The sequence below is a fragment of the Canis aureus genome, chromosome X (assembly GCF_053574225.1).
Source record: "Canis aureus isolate CA01 chromosome X, VMU_Caureus_v.1.0, whole genome shotgun sequence".
Classification (NCBI taxonomy): domain Eukaryota; kingdom Metazoa; phylum Chordata; class Mammalia; order Carnivora; family Canidae; genus Canis; species Canis aureus.
The window spans coordinates 118,639,846-118,662,026 of record NC_135649.1 but is presented as its reverse complement, the minus strand read 5'-3'; the positions used below and the strand labels follow the sequence as shown (position 1 = coordinate 118,662,026).

General features: G+C 38.1%; 1 long non-coding RNA gene and 1 pseudogene across 3 annotated transcripts in view; both read right to left on the bottom strand.

Moving 5' to 3' along the window:
* The window catches only part of LOC144308088 (uncharacterized), a 478,315-nt gene that overhangs the window by 170,378 nt on the left and 285,756 nt on the right, over positions 1–22,181 (bottom strand). The window contains exon 17 of one of the 3 annotated variants that reach the window (XR_013374735.1): positions 797–2,387. The exons of the other annotated variants lie outside the window; for them this stretch is intronic. This is a non-coding gene — a long non-coding RNA (uncharacterized LOC144308088). Of the gene's footprint in view, positions 1–796; positions 2,388–22,181 lie in introns of those variants that run through there. 3 annotated transcript variants of the gene reach the window in all.
* Positions 20,025–20,811, bottom strand: LOC144307648 (MICOS complex subunit MIC26 pseudogene; annotated as a pseudogene).

Sequence of the window (22,181 nt, the reverse complement as noted above, 5' to 3'; positions counted from 1 at the left end):
ACACATTTTGTTGCCTTCCAAAACCTTCACCCCTCAGACATACTTGGCTAAGTTTACGGTCTTAACAAAGGTCTACACAGATACACAGTTAAACTTAGTGGATCCCCTTTAAGCCAATCCATAAAACCCATGGATTAAGACCCCAAACTTCCTGTAGCTTTGCCAACCTTCTTGGTCTCCCAGGAATGCCTGTAAAATGCAGAATCTTTGCAGACCAGTGAGCAGTAAAAGCTTCCCCGACAATACCATCCATTTGCAGATTCCAGCTTCTGCCGGCTGCTTTAAAAGGCATCACAGTTGCTGAAAGATATCTGCCTTGTTTTTTAAAACTTTTCTAATAGGTCACAGAGGTCAGCCCCCAGCTCTAGTACAAAGTTCCCATCAAATTTAGATGATAAAGAATTTCCTTGCCACTATCAATTTGCCAGCCTTAACAGGAATAAGCAATATTGCTATTAAATTGAAGAGGTAGTTAAGAAATAATCAACAGATCCATTTATTTTATTATTTTTTTTCAACTGATCCATTTAGAGTAGTGGTTCCCAATTTGGGGCCATATGCACCACCAGAGGACCATGGGTAATGTCTGAAAACATCTTTGGTTGCTGAAACCACGTACTGGGGTTGCTACTGGCATCCAGTGGGCAGAGGCCAGGGATGTACATCCTACCATGCACAGGATAGCCTCCCCCACAAATAATGTGAGTCTCAAATGTCAACTATGCCAAGGTTGAGAAATCCGAAATTTTTGGAACAACCCAATAATTCAAACATTTATCTCACTGCCCCTCAAATGAAAAACCACGATGCAAATTAGTTTTTAAATATCTGTTCATTCATTTATTGATTTATTCATAAATTTGTGTCTGTGCTGAACCTAACTAGAATTTCTTCACAGGCTGCTCTAAGGCCACTGAGTTGCTTCTTTCATCCAGCAGTTTGCTAGGAGAAGAGAAAACCCTGTGTTATCCCAAGGATAACTGACAGTGCCATCAAAAGCAGAATTCCAGCAACATAGTTTGGATTTTTTTAAAGATAAATCAGATTTATGCAATAAAATATCAGGCTTTTTATTTTATTTGGGTCATTCAATTTCAGGAGGACACGTATCAGCATATCACCTGAACAAAAGAAAATTAAAAGTGAAATGTTTATTCAGGGAATGAAGTTGGTCCCTACGTATGGGCTGCATCCTCAGAGGGGAGAGGTCCCACCATAATGGGGCCAGAATCCCTTCCAGACCCATAAAGGAGAAACAGAATGGTGCTGCTCAAGCGTGGCGTGTATCAGTCACCTGGAGAGCCTGTTACAATGCAGATCCCTGGGCCATCCCGAGATGCACAGATAATGAGCTCACATGGAAGCGGAAGCCTCTATGGGGTGAAGTCTCACACAGTAATGCAGACATCAAGTGAAGAGATGTGTGGATCAGGAGCACAGAGTCCCCTAGCAGCTTCCTGTACGTCTGTACTCTGGGCTCAGCTGCTTCTTCCCAATACTCTAATTGGGTTTTGTGGCACACCGTGTGGAATGAAATGTAAATTCAGGGGCAGAGTTGAGACAAAAACCACAAAGCATAAATGGGGGAAGAATGGAGCCCTGTGGAGCAAGTATGTTGGTGTGGACATGGGTTTAGAGTGTGATGGTTCCTGTTTCACCCTTTCCATAAAGAATGTCCTCAGGCAGAGACGGCCTGATTATTAGGATTGCCATCCACACCTTTGTAAACCTGGGTACCGCGTGGGGCATCTACATGGCGCAGTCAGGTAAGCAACCAACTCTTGATTTGGGCTCAGGTCCTGATCTCAGGGTGGTGAGATCGAGCCCCACATTGGGCTCTGCACTCAGCAGAGAGTCTGAGATTTCTGTCTCTCCTTCTCCCTCTGCTCCTCCCCATTGTGAGTTCTCTCTCTCAATAAATCTTAAAAAACAAAAAAACAAAAAAACTGGGCAGTGGGTGCTGCCTATGCATCTGTGAAGCATTATGCTAAAGAGATTGACGTTAGTCTGTATTTATGCAGAAATTATCTGTCAACAACCAACCAAAAAGAATCAATGCACATGCTTATCACATTTGGAGCAGAAGGCTGTGAAACCAAGCGGGGGTCCTGGAAGTATCTGCACAGTCACACTGTGGGGGTGCTGCTTTCTCCATTACGGGGATCCAGGAAGGTCCATCCTGCATATCCAGACCAGGTTGAAGGAACAGACAATCCCGCAATCACTCACACAAGCCCAACCACGATGAGATCCCATGAGTGGTACTGGCATAAACTTTTGTTCCTTTCCTGGTGGTGGTCTACCTTCCCTTCTGCTGATCACAGGCTGAGGAATATGGCAGGGCTGGGAAACTATTTGTGAAAACAGGAAAGATGTGCTGCTAGTACCTATTTTCCAAGAAAACAACAAAACAAGCAGCATAATCAATCTTTTGTATATAACATTTCAGAAATCCTCAAATGGATATAGTTCTGAATATGGAACACCAAAGAAACAGTAAGTACCTAACAGCCCAATGTCATATTGGGGAGAGATAAAATCAGAGATCAGGGTTTTTTTTTTTCTTTTTTATCATATATATAGATATATATCTATATATATATATCATTATCTGCATAATTCCCCCTAAAAGTTTCATGTACTGATAAAGAAATCAGGGATCCCTGGGTGGCGCAGCAGTTTGGCGCCTGCCTTTGGCCCAGAGCTCGATCCTGGAGACCCGGGATCGAATCCCACGTCGGGCTCCCGGTGCATGGAGCCTGCTTCTCTCTCTGCCTGTGTCTCTGCCTCTCTCTCTCTCTGTGTGTGTGACTATCATAAAAAAAAAAAAAAAAAAAAAAATTAAAAAAGAAAAGAAAACATACACAAAAAAGAAGAGAGTTCTAGTTTAAGGGTCTGTTACACCTGTCTTTAGGGTTGGTACGAAGCCTCTATATGGCTCCACAAGCATGGTGCCAGCAGCTGTAAATACCAGATTACAAATTATCTGTAAGATTCTACTATGTGACATGTATGAGTCTGCCCAGGCTGCCATGACAAAGTACCACAGACTGGGTGGCATAAACAACAGAAATTATTTTTCTCACAGTTCTGGAGGCTGGAAAGCCAAGTTCAGGATCTCCACAGGGTTGTTTTCACCTGAGGCACCTTTCCTTGGCTTGCAGGCAGTTACCTGCTCACTGTATGCTTAACTGGTCTTTTCTCTGGCCATGTGCATCGCTAATGTCTCTTCTTCTTACAAAGATAACAGTCCTGGAGTAGGGCTTCACCCTCAAGACTTCATTTAATCTTTATTTCCTCTTTAAAAGCTTTATGCCAAAAAAAAAAGCTTTCCACCCTAATATAGTTAGCGTTGAAGGTTAAGGCTTCTACATATGAATGGACAGTGGGAAGGTAGGAGACACAATTAGTCTAACATAAGGTGAGGGATTCAAACAAGTATGAAACTCTAATCTGTCCTTAAGGATGTTATAGTCAACGCAAGTTCCTGATCTATAACATAACCAGGCAAAAAAATATAAGCTATGGATCTAGACTGAAGCTCAAAAAAGAAGAGACATATTTTAAGCTTTACTACAATTGTAGCAAATGTAGACTCATTCCCCCCAAAAAAGGAATACAAGAGGTGCTTACTTTTCTACACACAGCAAAGGTCCATTTTAACTATAAAGACGCCTTTTAAATCAGTGACTAATACAATGATGGAAATAACCACAGCATACAAAATTAGAGCAAATAGCACGTGGACCAAGTTTGTTTATGATAGCTTAGCAAGACATCTGATCTCTCTCTTAACTCCAAACTTGGAGGGTTGATCCTTTCCACTGTCTTAAGTTGTCAAGGGGAAGACTCAACTAGCAGAATGTCTGTGTAACTGCAAGTTTTACTAAGTGACGGAACTTCTCAGTTCTACGTTTATAAGTCCATCCTCACAAGATAATATGAAGATCAATTAATCTAGTGCTCATGGAATATACAGATTTAGAGCTGGACTCTGAAAATGCACCATAGACAGATTTAGAGCTGGACTTCATGCCCAGCTACACAAATTCAGTCATAACTGGCTGGGTTTGAGAAAGTTAACATTATTGGTATCTCTCCTTCAGTGACCTTGTTATTGAAATACCTGCCAGTTCTCCACTGTCCACTCTAAATGAGATACCTAATGGCCTGTGGTTCCTTCAAGGTAAGTGAAAAAACAGACTTTCTCACATACTGAATAACTACCTTTGTTTTTAACTTCCAAGGGAGCCGACAAAGGTCTTTCTCCCTGGCTTGCCAGAGGAATGGTTTTCAAACCTGGATGTTTAACCCCAGATGCATCCTTTCTGACAACTTGACAGGCTGAAGGTCACAGGGGAATTAGCCCACAGAAGCAATCCTGAGAACAGAAACCGCCAATTTACTCAGCAGGGTAGACTCTCAGCGGGGATGCTGGGTGGGATTGGAAATATGAAGATGCCTCAGGGGTAGTAGGACATACCATTCTTCCACTCATCCTGTTCCACCTGCTCCCAAACACCTTCGTATGCCAAGTGAGAAATAATGTACCAGTCCTTTTACATTCCTGTTCTCTTTAAATGGCTATTTCTGTGCCTTGACTTTGGCCAGGCCAAGACAAAGAAATCAGCATGGATTAGAGAGGTAAAACTTCACTCAGGGTGATGGGAAATATTACCTAGGATTGATTGGACAATAAATGAAATAAAAGCAAAATGAATAGTATTAAATGAAGATGTTTATAAAATATCCCAACAAGGAGATTCCTCTAAACCTAATATAAATGACATTTTTCTAAAGCATTTACCTCTTGTTAACTCTATAGCAAGACTCAAGCAAGATTAAAGATTTACTCAGGAGCATGCAACCATCAATTGGGACTAATGGGAGGGAACCCAACCCAGACTCCTTCTAACTCTAGGCCCCCAGTTCCCTTTTCACAGAGCATGTGATATTCAAATCTTGCTCCCTCCCTGCCTCACCCTCTCTCATCATTTCTCTATTATCTCTCTATTATCTATCAACCATTATCTATTATCTACCCATTAATTATCTACCTATCTATCTCTATCATCTACTTACCTATCTTAGCTAATATTATCTATCAGTACCTGAAATAGGTAAAGGTTTAAAAATCACACTTTTTAGAATTGAACTAAGTATCATAAGCTAAGTATGCACAGGTAGGACCTTAAATGGGACAGAGCTTAGTGATTCCTGTCTTATTATTAAACTTGTTCTGTAAATTGAAGCAGGTGCTAAACCTGGGTTTAAAAATACATCTGATCTTAGCCTAAAATCGGGCAATACATGAAAATCCAAACAAATAAACAAACAAACAAAAATCAACAAAAAACTTTAATGGCTCTTGACCAATACTTAGTACAGCTGAATTTCTATCCAATCTGGTCATATGCTAACTTCACTGTTTTGGCCAAGTTATACAAGGTCTACAAACCTCAACTTCCTATCTGCAAAACAAGGGTGTCTTGCTAGATTAGTCCTAAAATATCTTGAAGCTCTTAATTTCTATAACTCTCTATTAGTCTCATTGGGTCTTCCCCTTTGCAAACACTTCATAACGTTGTCCATCCTCTGAAAAATGGTAAAAATGAATAGAATTTGTAAAGTAACACAGAAATTCCAAAAACTAAGACAAAGTAATCCTTAGAACCACTACTATATAACTATAGTTAACATATAGAACCACACAGGAAGGATTTTCTGAGGAAGATGAGGATATATAAGTTCATAAAATTATACAAATACACCAATTGGCACACAGTAAAAAGCCAATAATACTTCTCAAATAATTTTCAAAATGTGCCTTTGTTGATAAAGGAAAATGATTTTTCATTTACAATATTTCTTCAAAAAAAATCACTCAAAATGTATTTTTATAATTACTTGTCAGCAAATTATGAAAAACATAAATCACCTTGATTCATTTAGAATAACCCCAATTCCAGGTGACTGGGTGGCTCAGTCAGTTAAGTGTCTGACTCTTGATCTCAGCTCAGGTCTTAATCTCAGGGTCGTGAGTTTGAGCCCCACATAGGGCCCCACACAGGGCACGGAGCATACTTAAAACAAAAAATAACCCCAATTCTGTGGCTGTTTAAAAAAATTATATTCACACTTGTTCCAGAAACTATTTAAGATGGCTTGCTGAGGTAACTGTATTTAAAGGAAAAACCTATCTATTTCACAAGTCTTAAAAAGAGTTCCAAAAGACACTGTCATATTCCTAGGTATGAAAAAATGCCTTATGTCTAATTAAGGAGCCCTAACACCATGCAACATTTTCTTGAAGCATATAAATCAACCCACACACAATGTCTGTCTCATGACTAACCCCACATTCCCATCTCCTGTTTCTGGCTCTTTTTTAGCACTAACAGACATGGTGCCTGACCTTCAGGCACTTATGCTGTAATTGAGGAGATAAAATGCATACACATAAAATAATTAGAGCACAATTAAGTGATAAATGTCATATGACTATGAGTACAAAGCTTTGCAGAGAAAAGAGAGGACACTGAGTATTTAAATAGCTGAAGAAAGGAGTGGGTCCCTGAAAAAGGTGAGAAAATGAGCCAAACATAGAGTCAAGAATAAATGTGGCATGCAAAAACAGCAGTGAAATACCTGAAGAGACAAAATGTGGAGTGGCAGCCAATGAGGATGGATAAGTCGGCCAAGGTGGGGGCAACTGATACTGAACCTTAATAACTGACCTAAATTTTTAGAGGCAAACATTGCATTTTTATCCTTGCCTTAAAAAAAAAATGTACAGTATATTCTCTATGGAGTGAAACTTGTTCAATGGGAAATGGGAAATTTCTCCTCCTTTTGGGCACCTGGGTGGCACAGTCAGTTAGGCACCCGACTCCTGGTTTTGGCTCAGGTCATGAACTCAGGGTCCTGGGATGGAGCCCCATGTCAGGCTCCATGCTCAACGGAGTCTGCTTCAGGATTTTCTCTCCCTCTGCCTCTCTCCCCACTTGCTCATTCTCTCTTTCCCTTAAATAAAAAAATCTCTCAAACAAAATGTCTCCTCCTTTCTCTATACCATGGACAATTCAAGGTGGATTTCCTACTTGCAGATCTATCAGTCAATCCTACATATCTTCTGAACACATATTCAGAGACATGTGCTATGCCTCTTTGTGGCTTATCATGAACTGGTAGTTACTATGACTCAACATCATATCCCACCGGTTTACAAATTTTCTTTCCTCATTCCCCTTTGTTTCTCACACTCATGCCCCAGACTTACCCATCTACCCCAACCCTCACCGAATCAGTACTTTAATATTTAACACACACACACACAAAAAAAATATTTAACACAGTTTCTTCCCACTTCCACTTCCCCTTAATTGGACAGAAAGTTGTCCTAGTGATGGGAGTAAACAAATACTGTCTAAAGTTGATAAGCCAAGCTATAGAGGCTTATTATATTAAAGTATAAAGGTAGTTACCAGAAAAAATACATAGCCTTAAATTTCAGAAAGCCTTAAGTTTCTTTCTGGTTTAATCAGAAAGAGCATGTATGAAGCATACAGATCACATGGCAAACACTGAAAATAAAACATATATTACAAACAGTAATCATAAAGTAATATAAAGTGACAGAATTAAGACCAAGTGAATCTGTTTATCAATAAATATAAATGGGATAAACTCATACTAAAAGGAAAGGACTTCCAACCTGGATCAAAATTTAAAACCTAGTATATGTTATATGTAAGCATGCAACTAAAGCAAAATTATATCCATAAAAATACATATAAGAAAATCTAAAGAAAGAGAAAATATAGGTCTGGAAATGGATATCTCACTAACCTAAAATAATGCAGAATAAATAAACCCAAGGCAAGCCATATTAAATAGTAAAGGGTACAATCCACTCTAATTATCTGACATGAATCATTTTGCATCTAACATAATATCAACATTCCAAAAACTGTAGGGAGTACAAGAAAAATATCAAATGAAATTCAGTAGTGATATGAGTACTCTCTGTATGTCCTGGAGAAACCAAACACAGGGCATATTATTATCAGTTCCATCTCTATAGCAGTGGTATCTGAAAATGCCTTTGGCATTACAGTAGAGAATATTTTCCTTTACGTTCAGACAATATCAAACAATGAGGTCCTTATCCACTTCTTTTGTACTTACTCACTTGGCCACTGCTATATTCTATTCCAGCTGCAGTTTCTCAAAAGATTAAAAAAATCGAGAAGTCTACCATTGTTGAATATGTGTGTGTGTACTTGCCCATACGTAAATGTGTATTGTAATGTTTAGTAGTTGTATTTTTAAATACAGAAACCAGCACTAAAAGATCTTCACAGTTCTTAAAATTAAACTTTAAATAACTTCTTACTAAAGGCTTTAAGAGTGCTCCAAAAAAATATATGGATTATATATGTATACAGACATACACAGAGACATATATATTCAAAATCTAAAGCTGAACACAAAGTTAGTAGGAATCTGACTAGGTTAGTTCAAAATTTGCAGATTTGCCTCATAATCTCTATGTTTTATAATACTCCATTAGTAAATTCTGAAACTAATGCTTTCCTAATAAGAATATTTACATACTGCTTTATCATTTGCATGATCTTTGTGTACAAACTAGCATTTGTTTTCTTAAAAAAAGTAATTGAAAATTTATTAAGAAATTAAATTGAAAAAAAAAAGAAATTAAATTGAAGGGGAAATTAAATTGAAATATAACTAAAAGGAGATTGTTAGATCCAGATATAGAAAAATACAGGGACAAGAAGTAACCAGGCCCATTGGTGTGTATGCAGGGAGGGGTCTCTGAAAACAGTGCTCCAGAAGCATGGTTTACCTCCTTTATTACAGAAAAGTACCCTAAATTGGAAGAAAAGAAGTGCTAGTCTCAAAGACCTCTGAATTATGACCTTAAAACACTTTTTATGTTTGTCATATGGTTTCCCTTTTATTTGATTGATCTCCAGGAAAACCAGACTTTTCTCTCATATGTCCCTGAGACTAATTATGTCTAATTATGTTACTAATGTCTATCTCAGGCTCACAAAATGCTGTCTGAATTTTAAACTCATTCCAAATATTTCCTCTTCAATGTAACTGTTCCCACAGTACTTTAAAATGTATAACCCTCTTCCTCTTTTCACCCTTTTAAGGCTTTTATTGGTCATGGGAAATGTGCCTTATATTGTAGTTGTTTGGGAAGCCCTATTCCCCATTACTCTACATCACAAGGTAAGGGATGGTTTCATGTATTTCTGTGTAATATGGACTACTCAATGTACACTGACCACATTGAATCACACAAAATGGAAATAAATGGAGCTTTTTATCTTAAAATAGCCCTTTAAAATAGAAGAAAAATAATGAAAAAGCCCCAAATTATACAGTGTTTGAACCTGAGTAGTTCTGCTAAGTGGTATTTTTATGAAGCCTAAATGCCCTGTTCTACACTCATGAGAGACAAGATTGCAAATAATTGCCCATGCCTCACAGAGAGACGTAAGTAGGCAATTCAGATCTATTAGTTTTTTTCTTGCTTTTTTTCTCAAAACACAGAAATAGGTTTATAATTTGCATAATAGAGGCCAGTTCCTTTCTAAATTATATGTAGACAACCCTGGTATGTGTATTTTAAATTAGTTAACGTCTTTATTGAATCTCAGGATGTATTCACAACTCTCTGTTAACTCGAATGGAGTTTCTGTTGTGCTTTTCACCCTGCACAATTGCAGGTTACTACAGAGAATGGAATTCAAAAGTCAGAAAAACCTCTTTCTGTGTGACTTCAAAGTAATAGAACTTATATGAAACAATATAAATAAATGGCAACTCAATCACCACAGTGGCATTGCTATTGTCCAAATGCTAAAATGGTGAAATGCTCTTTGTAACATTATGAGTTAAAACAACGTACAGTCTACCCCCAAATTACGTTAAGAATTACAATCTGGAAAAATCCAACGTATACTAAAATAGGGTGAAAAAATTTGCTTTACATGCAAAATTGTGTAATTCTAGCTTCAGACAATTATAAAGTTTTCTTTTTTACTTATCTGTATATCAAATGCCATCTGGATGATCATGCTGCATCATTTAGTGTGTTTGCTGGATGCTACTCCCACCTCCATCAGATGTACTGTAATCCTCCAATCATCAAGACAATAAAAGACTACTCCAGAAGTTCCCTGGGGGAAACCACCAAGCTTAATTACAATTCACTGCCATATAATGTGTCACATTTGATTTTAGTGTAAAAACCATTTTTGGTTTGAGCAACTATTTAGTGTTTATGTATAAAGTTTAAATAGTGAGAACAATGTGGTTATTTCCAAGGCATTAAACATGCTAGGGTTGGCCAAATTGCCAAAGGGATATTGTAAAGGAAAACCAAAGCTGGAGGCTTTGGTCAATTGACCAATTTTCTTTGGTCAAAATTCTGGACTTTAAGGTGTATTACAAAGCTATAATCATCAAGACTGTATGGTACTGCCACATAAATAGACACATAGATCAATAAAACAGAACACAGAACTCAGAAATGGACCCTCAACTTCTATGGTCAACTAATTTTTGACAAAGTAGAAAAGAATATCCAATGGAAAATAGTCTCTTAAGTAAATAGTGTTGGGAAAATTGGACAGTCACATGCAGAAGAATGAAAATGGACCTTTTTTTTTTTAAGATTTTATTTATTTATTCCTGAGAGACAGAGAGAGACAGAGACACAGGCAGAGGGAGAAGCAGGCTCCATGCAGGGAGCCTGATGTGGGATTCGATCCCGGATCTCCAGGATCACGCCCTGAGCTGAAGGCAGGCGCTCAATCACTGACCCACTCAGACGTCCCTGGACCACTTTCTTATACCATAAACAAAAATAAACTCAAAATGGATTAAAGACCTAAATGTCAGACACAAATCTATCAAAATGCTAGAACACAAATCTATCAAAATGCTAGCAACCTCTTTGACCTTGGCCACAGCAACTTCTCACTATATACATCTCCAAAGGCAAGAGAAACAAAAGCAAAAAAGAACTATTGGGACTTCATCAAGATAAAAAGCTTTTGCACAATAAACAGTCAACAGAACTAAAAGGCAACCTATGGAATGGGAGAAGATTTTTGCAACTATCTTATCAGGAAAGAGGCTAGTATCCAAAATCTATAAAAGAACTTATTGAACTCAACACCCCCCCCCCCAAAAAAAAATCCAGTCAAGAAATGGGCAGAAGACAAGAACAAACATTTCTCCAAAGAAGACAATGCAAGCTGGTACAGCCACTCTGGGAAACAGTATTGATGTTCCTCAAAAAGTTAAAAATAGAGCTACTTGATGACCCAGCAATTATACTACTAGTTATTTACCCAAAGGATACAAACACAGTGATTTGAAGGGCCACCTGCACCCCAATGTTTATAGCAGCAATGTCCACAACAGCCATAATATGGAAAGAGCCCAGAAGTCCACTGACAGATGAATAGATAAAGGAGATGTGGTAGATCTATATAATGGAATATTACTCAGCCATCAAAAAGAATAAAATCTTGCCAACTGCAATGACGTGGAATTAGAGAGTATTATGCTAAGTGAAATATGTCAGTCAGAGAAAGACAAATACCATATGATTTCACTCTATGTGGAATTTAAGAAACAAAACAGATAAACACAGGGGAAAGGAAGGAAAAAAATAAGATGAAAATAGAGAGGGAGGCAAACCACAAGGGACTCTTAACTCTAGGAAACAAACTGAAGGTTGCTGGAGGGGACAAGGTTGGGAGGATGGGGTAACTGGGGGATGGGCATTAAGGAGGGAATTTGATGTAATAAGCACTGGGTGTTGTAAGCAACTGATGAATCCCCGAATTCTACCTCTGAACTAGTAATAGAGTGTATGTTAATTAAGTTGAATTTAAGTAAAACATTTAAAAAAAATCATGCTGGGCTCTGATAAGCATGCATGGTGTGTCCCAATCGATTAGAAATCTGTCCAGTATGAATGGGTTTCTGTCATTGAGAAATGCCACTAGTATTTGATAAATAGCAGAGACTGGACTTCTGAGCCATACAACTGCCTTGGAGCTACATTATCCTTCAGATAACAAATGCATTTCTAACCGCATGCAGAGACAAGTGTTCAAAAGCAGCTGCCCATTCTTTGGGACTCAAAATATATTCAATTCTTTTCATGCAGGATTTTTTTTTTTAAGGTTTTATTTACTTATTTGCAAGAGAGAGATTGAGAGAGAGAGACAAGCAAGGGGAGCAGCAGCAGAGGGCAGAAGGAGAAGCAACCTCCCTGCTTAGCCAATGTGTGGCTCCATCCCAGGACCCTGAGATCATAACCTGACCTAAAGGCAGATGCTTAACCAACTGGCCACTCAGGCACCCCCATGCAGTAGGATTTCTTGTGACTCCAGAACAATCTGTGTAGCTCAAAGATAAAGAATAGCCCACCATACTTAACAAGTTTCAACATAAACTGTTTTCATTATGGATGAGACACAATACATACACTTAATGGACATTCTTAAGCAAAGCCTCCCTGTCATTAACAGTCTACTTGCTATTACAACAGAAAACTAGTACTTTTGGGGAAAAAAAAAAGATGCCAAATTATATGTTGTAAAGTTATATAGTAGAGTCATAAGTTTCAAACTATTTGCATATTTCTAGCATTGCATCAGAGCACAGTGATTCTGTGCAGTTGAACAAAAAAGGCAGGCACATTTAAAAAATGTATCTGGTCGAGATTTAAAATTCAACTAAAACATTTTTTTACTCTGAGAAGATGGAGGCAAAATTATGGATTGTCATATAACATATGTTTCAGCAGTATTGGGTCACCTTTAACAGTATGTCTAATTAATGTATTTAAGTATACAACAGAAAACTAGCAAAATATGTTATGTTAGAGTATTGAAATTGGGTCATATTTCACATAGCCCAGAAGCAGCTTGTTAAGAGAGCTGTAAGCTACCTCTGTATGAACTGCAGAATATATTTTTATGTACATATTTTCCCTTGTTTTCCTTTTTCACAAATATAGATATTTAAGTACCAGTACTGGGTGTCCTTAGAATAGACATTTTTTACCATAAAGAATAAAATCACTATCTCACAAGAACAGAAAAAGTAAGTTGGAAGTTTTACTAATTTATAGTCAATTTAGATGATCTGTATCAAATATTCCTATCCTCAGTAATAAAAATTTGTGTTTAGTTTAGCTGTATCGAAGAAGCAGATGTTTTTGTTTGCCTGGAAAATTGTCCAATTATCCCTATTCATCATTTGACATTACCTCTGAAGACTGACTAAACAGTCTACATTTTTCTCAGTTAAGACAAACACTGAACAACATTATAAACCAAGTTTACTGAATTGACATTTATAGAAGATGTATATATAAACCGTAACTGAATAATACACATTCTTTTCAAGGACATTTGGAACATTTTCCAGGTCTGACCATATACTGGTCCATAAAACAACTGTTAAGCAACTAGAATCATACAGCATGTTCTCAGACCAGAACAGAATCAAAATAGAAATCAGTCACAAGATAATATTTTCAAATCCAGCAGCACTCTTTTAAATAATCAAAAGGCCAAAGGGGAAATGATAAGGGAAGCTATAAAATATTTTGAAGTAAACATTAAGGAAAAGAAAACATATCAGATTTTGTGGAATATAGCAACTAAAGCAGTGCTTGCTTACAAAGAACAAAACTGCAGTGTCATTGAATGAATGTGCTTGTCAATTTTTCCAACTGTGTGCCAGTTTATCCTCACTCTCTGCCTTTTAGGAAAATACTATTGTCTCCTGAATTGAATTAACATAAAAGCACATAATTTTTTCTCTCTTATGCATAATATTATGTCCTTCACTACAGACTACTAATGTGCAGCTTGCAGCTATAGAATTGTCTAGCTGTGTTTTGCTATTGCTGGTATATTTCTAGATCTTTGCTGTCATTTTATTGTCTTTCAATCTAACAAAAGCTGGATTTTGTTTTACTTTCTTTCTTCTTCTACTTGATTGATTGCTTAAGGAACAAAATCTGACATATAATCTGATTAAAATGCCAAACACTTGCACATCTCATCTTCTTCAGATGTGCTTAGAAAATATCTCTTATATTAACAAAGTCATTCATTGTGCATCATTATGTTTAACCCACCCCCACAGCATAGAATATAAGGCTGTCAGGAAGACCAAACTGAAGGTTATTGTTCACTTTCCATCCCACCAGAGCCTCAGATAATGATGGCATTTATGCAATCCTTCATCTGAAGAGTTATAAATAGGATAACAAAGGCCTTGGCTGGCCCACATCATTCTTTAGACGTAACTGACATCATCAGCTTCTTCTACCAACCCAGCATAAAACAAAACTCAGTAGTTCCCATCTCAGGGAATGCCATCGTAATCTGAGGAAACCCTATGAACACAGATCAAGCCTCAATGTATGCAGCAACAATGAATCCCAGACTCTTGCTGCCTGACAAGACCATGCAGACAAGCTGGTTCAGTGAGTTTCAGCCTGTGCTATGAAAGCCCACTGGAGTCTGTGCAGTTTCTCTGGCAGCCAGCCTTCTAGGAGATTGGAGCATGAGACAATGGCCACCACTTCATGCAATCATCCAGCTTCATGCAAAACTACCTCTGGTTTCCAGAGCTTTTGAGTGAGATTGCCTAAAAACAAGTATCCTCCAGTCTTCTAGACACTGTGTGCAGTTTCTGCTGATTTGTCCTAAGGTCATTTTGTTAATTAAAGACCTTTTCAGAGAGGTTGAAGGATCCTAGACTCACCTCATCCCACAAACACAACTAGATAACTATGAAATCATCCTAAATACCCCAGAAGTTGACCTGAAGACTGGTAGAACAAACTCCACAACTAAAAGTAGAGAAGAGGCCACATCGAAGAATATAAGAAGTATGGAGAGAAGCAGACAGTGGCCACTGCAGTAGGGAGGGAGCCACCATTTCGGAGAAGAGCAAAAGACAGACTAACACACAGGGAGCACATGGGGAAAATGATTTCCCATAGTAATTGGCTTGGAAATCGAGAGGTGCTGAATTTTATGACTTCTGGCAGGTAGCAAAGCTTAAATTAAAGCCTGGAGTTTTATTTATTTTTATTTTATTTATTTTTTTGAACAGATTTTATTTATTTATTCATGAGAGACACACACAGAGAGAGAGGCAGAAACACAGGTAGAGGAAGAAGCAGGCTCCATGCAGGGAGCCCAACGTGGAACTCGATCCTGGGACTCTGGGATCATGCCCTGGGCTGAAGGCAGGTGCTAAACCGCTGAGCTACCCAGGGATCCCCAAAGCCTGGAGTTTTAAAAAGTCAGCGTGCATGGCTCTGAAAGAGCTCAGAGAGGGGCTACTCTTGGAGGGAAGTCAGGCAAACAGCCTAAGGACACACAGCATGGAAACAGTGATCTGAAGAGCACCTGGGGAACACAGTGAGGTTATTCACTTGTCTTACATGCATTCCAGAGAGACAGCTTTCCAGGAGAGACTCCTCGGGGAACAAAGAAACTGGCCAGCACCGTTTCCCTCTCCCCTGCCCCTCAAGATAAGCACAGGGCCAACTGCAGGAATCAGCACAGAGGGGACACTGACTACTTGACTTGCTTACACCAGTCCCACCAATCCACATTCTGGTAGAACCATCCATTCCAGTCTCTCTTGCCTTAGTTCCAGTGTAGCAGTGCCCCTTCCCCAGAACATTTGCCCAAACCCCTGCTCACACTCTGTCTTCTGATGCAAGAGTTTTGCAGCAAAAACAGTCAATTCTTATGGCAATGGCAACAGGTCTCATGTCATAAGCAGACTAGAGCACATCTACTTAAAACATGCCACATTCAGCCCAGGAACCAAACACTGCTCATAACAGGCAAAGACAACCTCTGCAGATAACTAGCCTGAGGGATAAAGCAACCAGGAAAAAACAGCAGAGCATACACAGCACACATCGTAGATACTTTAGGAAGCAGAAGGCCCTGGGGAACGGGACATTATACAGCAGGACACTACAGGACCTCTTCTTCATAAGGCCATTACCTTCAAGAACAGGAGATGGAGCTGGCTTTTTCAACACAGAAATAGGCACAGAGACTTGGACTAAAGGAGAAGACAGAAAAATCTATCCTAAATGAAAGAATAGGACAAGGCCATGGCCAGGGATATAACCCAAACAGATATAAATAACATTAACTGATAGAGAATTTAAAATAATTATCATATGGATATTCACTGGACTTGAGAAAAGAGTGGAAGACATGAGTAAGACCCCTAACACAAAGATAAGGAATCACATAGCAAACATAAAGGATACAATAAACAAAATGAGAAACACACCTAATAGAATCAACAGCAGGACAGAAGAAGCAGAGGAATGAATTAGTGACCTAAAAGGCAGAGTAAAGGAAAGTAATCAAGCTGAACGAAACAGAGAAAAAAGAATTATGTAAAACAAGAATAGACTTAGAGAAGAACTCAGCAACTCCATCAAACAATAATGTTCATATTACAGGGGTCCCAGAAGAAGCAGAAAGAGAAAGGGAGGCAAAAATGTATTTGAAGAAATAACAGCTGACAACTTCCCTAATCTGAAGAATCCTCTGGACATCCAGATCCAGGAAACAGAGAACTCCCATCAAAGTCAACAAGAGCAGATCCACTCCATGGCATATTGTAATTAATATGATAAAATATAGTGATAAAGAAATAAATCTTAAAGCAGCAAGACAAAAGAAGACAGTAACTTACAAGAGAAATGCCATAATGCTAGCAGATTTTTCAACAGAAACTTTGCCACCCAAAAGGGAGCAGCATGATATATTTGAAGTGCTGAAATGAAAAAAACTGCAACCAATAATATTCTACCCAGCAAAGCTATCATTCAGAACAGAAGGAGAGAGAAAGAGTTCTCCAGGGGGGAAAAAAAAAAAAAAGTTTGCCAGACAAAAGTAAAAGAGGTTCATGACCACTAAACCAGTCCTGCAAGATATATTAAAGGGGACTGTTTGAGTAGAAAAGAGAGAACAAAAGTGACAGTATAAAGGTAGGAAACACAAAAGCAATAAAAATGAATATTTCTGTAAAAGAATCTATCAAGGGACTCACAAAATAAAATGATATAAAATATAATGACATATACCTAAAACATTGGAAGAAGGATAAAGAATGGGTTCAAGATTAAACAACTCAACTTAATATAGACTGCTATATGTAGAAGATCTTACATGCAAACCTAGTGGTAACTATATATCAAAACCACTAATAAATACATAAAGTATAAAGAGAAAGAAATCCAAATATATCACTAAAGAAAATCAGCAAAACATGAAAGAGAAAGACAAGATCAGAGAAAATCTTCAGAGACAACCATAAAACAAATAATGACTATATATATAAAATTACTTATGGACTAAATACTCCAATCAAAAGACAGCATGAGGGGCACCTGGGTGGCTCAGTCAGTTAAGTGTATGACCTGAAGGTGGTGAGACTGAGCCCTCTGTCAGGCTCTATGTGGAGCCTGCTTAAGATTTTCTCTCTCCTTCACCCACCCTCCACCTTCCTCTCAAAAAAAAAAAAAAAAAAAAAAGACATAGCATGACAAAAGGGATAGAAAAGCAAGACCCATCTATATGCTGCCTATAAGAGACCTGTGTTAGACCTAATGACACATGTAGATTGAAAGTGAGGGGATGGAAAAACATTTATCATGCATATGGACATCAAAAGAAAGCCAAAGTATGAATTCTTGTACTGGACAAAATCAACTTAAGGGACTCCTGCGTGGCTCAGTGGTTAAAGTGTCTGCCTTTGGCTCAGGGTGTGATCCTGGAGTCCCAGGATCGAGTCTCACATTGGGCTCCTTGCATGGAGCCTGCTTCTCCCTCTGCCTGTGTCTCTGCCTCTCTCTCTCTCTCTGTCTCTCTCTCTGTCTCTCATGAATAAATAAAACTTTTTAAAAAATAGACTTTAAAACAAAGACTGTAACAAGAGACAAAGAAGGACAGTGTATAATAACAAGAAGATTTAACAACTGTAAATATTTATGCATCCAAAATGGGATCCCCAGATACATAAAACAGTAACAAACATAAAGGAACTCAGTGAGAATAATAGTAACATTAGGGGACTTTAGCAGCCCACTTACAGCATCTTTAGATGATAGATCATCTAAACAGAAAATCAACAAGGAAAAACGGCTATGAATGACACACTGAATAGATAGATTTAACAGATATATTCAGGATATTACAATCCCCAAATCTCAAGTAAACAACCTGACCTTACACCTAAAGGAGCTAGAAAAACAACCACCACCAAAACCTAAAACTGGAAGAAGGAAAGAAATAATAAAGATTAGAGAAGAAATAAATGCTATAGAAACTGGAAAAAAAAAAAAAAACAATAGAACAGGGGTGCCTGGGTGGTTCAGTCGGTTAACTGTCTTCTTTCAGCTCATGTCAGGATCTCAGGGTCCGGGGATTGAGCCCCACATGAGGCTCCCTGCTCAGTGGAGAGTCTGCTTCTCCCTCTCCTTCTACCTGCTGCTCCCCCTGCTTGTGCACGCGCGCTCTCTCTCTCTCTCTCTCTCTCTCTGTCAAATAAATAAATAAAATCTGGAAAAAACAATAGAACAGATAAATAAAACAAGGAACTAGTTCTATGAAAAAATTGATAAAACTGAGAAAGCTCTAACTCTCAGCAAACAAAAGTCCAAGACCAGATGGTGTCACAGGCAAACTGTATCAAACATTTAAAGGAGAGTTAATACCTATTCTCAATTTATTCCAAAAAATACAAAAGGAGGAAAATGTCCAAATTCATCCTATGATGACAACATGACCTGATACTAAAACCAGACAAAAAATCTATTACAAACAAAAGAGAACTGCAGGCTAATATCCCTGATGAACACAGATGCAAAAATCCTCAACAAAATAGCAAATTGACTTCAACGATACATTAAAAAAAATCATTCACCACCATCAAGTGGGATTTATTCTAGGGTTGCATAGGTGGTTCAATATTTGCAAGTCAATCAATGAGACATATCACATCAATAAGAGGATAAGAACCATATGATCATTTCAAAAGACACAGAAAAAGCACTTGACAAAGTACAATATTCATTCATGATAAAAACTATCAACAAAGTAGGTTTAGAGGGAACATATCTCAACATAATAAAGGCCAATTATGAAAAATCCACAGCTAACATCATACTCTAAGGTGAAAAACAGAGCGCTTTCCCCTAAGATCAGGAACAAGACAAGGATGTCTATTCTCACCACTTGTATTCAACATAGTACCAGAAGTCTTAGCTACAGCAACGAGAAAACAAAAAGAAATAGAAGGCATCCAAATCAATTAAGAAGAAGTAAAACTTTCACTATTTGCAGATGACATAACACTATATATAGAAAACCCTAAAGACTCCACACACAAAGAAAAAATTGCTAGAATTGATAAAGAAATTCAGTTGTGGGATACAAAATTAGCATACAGAAAGAAATCTGTTGTATTTCTACACATCAATAATGAAGCAGAAGAAAGAAAACTTTAGAAAACAATCTCATTTACAATTTTACCAAAAAGAATAAAATACCTAGGAATAAACTAACCAAAGAGGTGAAAGACCTGTACTCTGAAACTTTTATAAGACACTGATGAAAGACATGGAAAGACATTTCATGTTAATGGACTGGAAGAACAAGTATTGTTTTTTTTTAATTCAGAATTTTTAAAAAAAATTTTTAAAATTTATTTATGATAGTCACACAGAGAGAGAGAGAGAGAGGGGCAGAGACACAGGCAGAGAGAGAAGCAGGCTCCATGCACCGGGAGCCCGACGTGGGATTCGATCCCGGGTCTCCAGGATCGCGCCCTGGGCCAAAGGCAGGCGCTAAACCGCTGCGCCACCCAGGGATCCCTTAATCCAGAATTTTAATTATGTACATAAATAGCAACACGAGAACCAGGAGTTCTAATGCTGGACATTATCTCTAGGTGAAAGGATTTCCGATTAGTCCACTGGTAGTATGGTATCACCCAAGATAACAAAGAAGCCTGGTATAGTTTTTCCTGAAGAAGAAAGCCAATTTACTACATTCAGTACTGACTTCTCTGCCATTTTTCTGTAGAAAATGCATGGAGTTTCCAATGTTTACCTATAACTTTTGAAAGTTCTCCTTCCACAAATCTTCTACGACTATGTATCCTCGTAAACCCCAGTCATATAATTTCTCCCCACTGGACAAATACGATGGCTTTTTGTGGATAATAAAGAGAGGCAGCTAGTCCCATGAACCCAGGCGGATACACCAGCTTCTTTATTTTTGACCCTCTAGCCAAAAGAAGTCCAACAATGCCAGCAAAACCAATAACACCAAGTCTTGGAAAAAATCCAGGAGGTGCATTTTGTAGATATTCATAGCTGTCTAACCCCCATTGAACCAAGCTCTGCATCTTGGGCTTTATTTGTGAGTACATTTCCTGACACCAACTCGTATATGGCTCGCAATAATGTCGGAGATGTGAAATGCTTTCTTCAAGCTGGGTCCTTGGCTCCTCCACATATTTAGATTGACCCTCAGGAACCGAGTAGAGTGAAAGCTCATTAACCTTCACAGAAGTTTTGTGAGGTGAGTCCCTTTTAGGTGACGCATAGACTTTAAAGGTGAGCAGACTCAGGCTGGCTGGCCCCACAGACCTCCGAATTACCTTGAACATGTTGCTGGCAGAGGTGGCTCCAGCCAAGAACAAGTATTATTAAAATGTCTATACTACCAAAGCAATCTACACATTTACTGCAATCCCTATCAAAATACCAACATCATTTTTCATAGAACTAGAACAAGTAATTCTAAAATTTATATAGAACCACAAAAAGACCCCCAAATAACCAAAGCAATCTTAAAAAAGAGAAGCAAAGCTGGAGACATCACAATTCCAGACTTCAAGTCATATTACAAAACTGTAATGATTAAGACAGTATGGTACTAGCACAAAAACAGACACACAAACCTATGGAACAGAATAGAGAACCCAGAAATGAACCCACATTCATATGGTAAAATACTCTTTGACAAAATAGGAATAGGAAAAAGACAAGCTCTTCAACAAACGGTGTTGGGAAAACTGGGCAATAACATACAAAAGAATGAAACTGGACCACTTTGTTACACCATAGACACAAATTCAAATGGGAAGACCTAAAAGTGAAATCTTAAACCATAAAAATCCTAGAAGAGAACATAGTCAGTAACTTCTTTGACATTGGCCATAGCAATTTTTTCTACACATGTTTCCTGAGGCAAAAATAAATTATTGGGACCTCATCAAAATAAAAAGTTTATCTGATAAAGGGTTAGTATCCAAAATATATAAAAAACTTATTTGGGACGCCTGAGTGGCTCAGTGGTGGAGGTCTGCCTTTGGCTTGGGGCATGGTCCTATAGACCTGGGATCAAGTACTGCATTGGGCTCCCCATGGGAAACCTGCTTCTCCCTCTGCCTGTGTCTCTGCCTGGGTCTCTCATGAATAAATAGATAAAATCTTAAAAAAAAAAAAAAAAAGTTATTCAATTCAACACCCAAAAAAACCAAAAAATCCAATTTAAAAATGGGCATAAGACATGAACAGACATTTCTCCAAAGAAGATATCCAGATGGTCAACAGACAAATGAAAAGATGTGTAACATCACTCATCATCAAGGAAATGCAAACCAAAACCACAATGAGAAATCCCTTCATACCCATTAGAATGGCTAAAATCAACAACACAAGAAACAAGTGTAGGTGAGGATGTGGAGAAAAAGTAACCCTTTTGGACTGTTGGTAGGAATGCTAACTGTGGAAAACAGTGGGAAGGCTCCTCAAAAAGTTAAAAATAGGTCTACCCTATGCTCCAGCAATCACTCTATGCAAGAATACAAAAACACGAATTCAAAGAGATAAGTGCACCACAATGTTTATAGCAGCATTATTAACAATGGCCAAATTATGAAAAGAGCCCAAAGATCCATCAACTATTGAATGGATAGAGGAAGTGATACATACACACACACACACACACACACACACACACACACACACACACACACTGGAATATTAT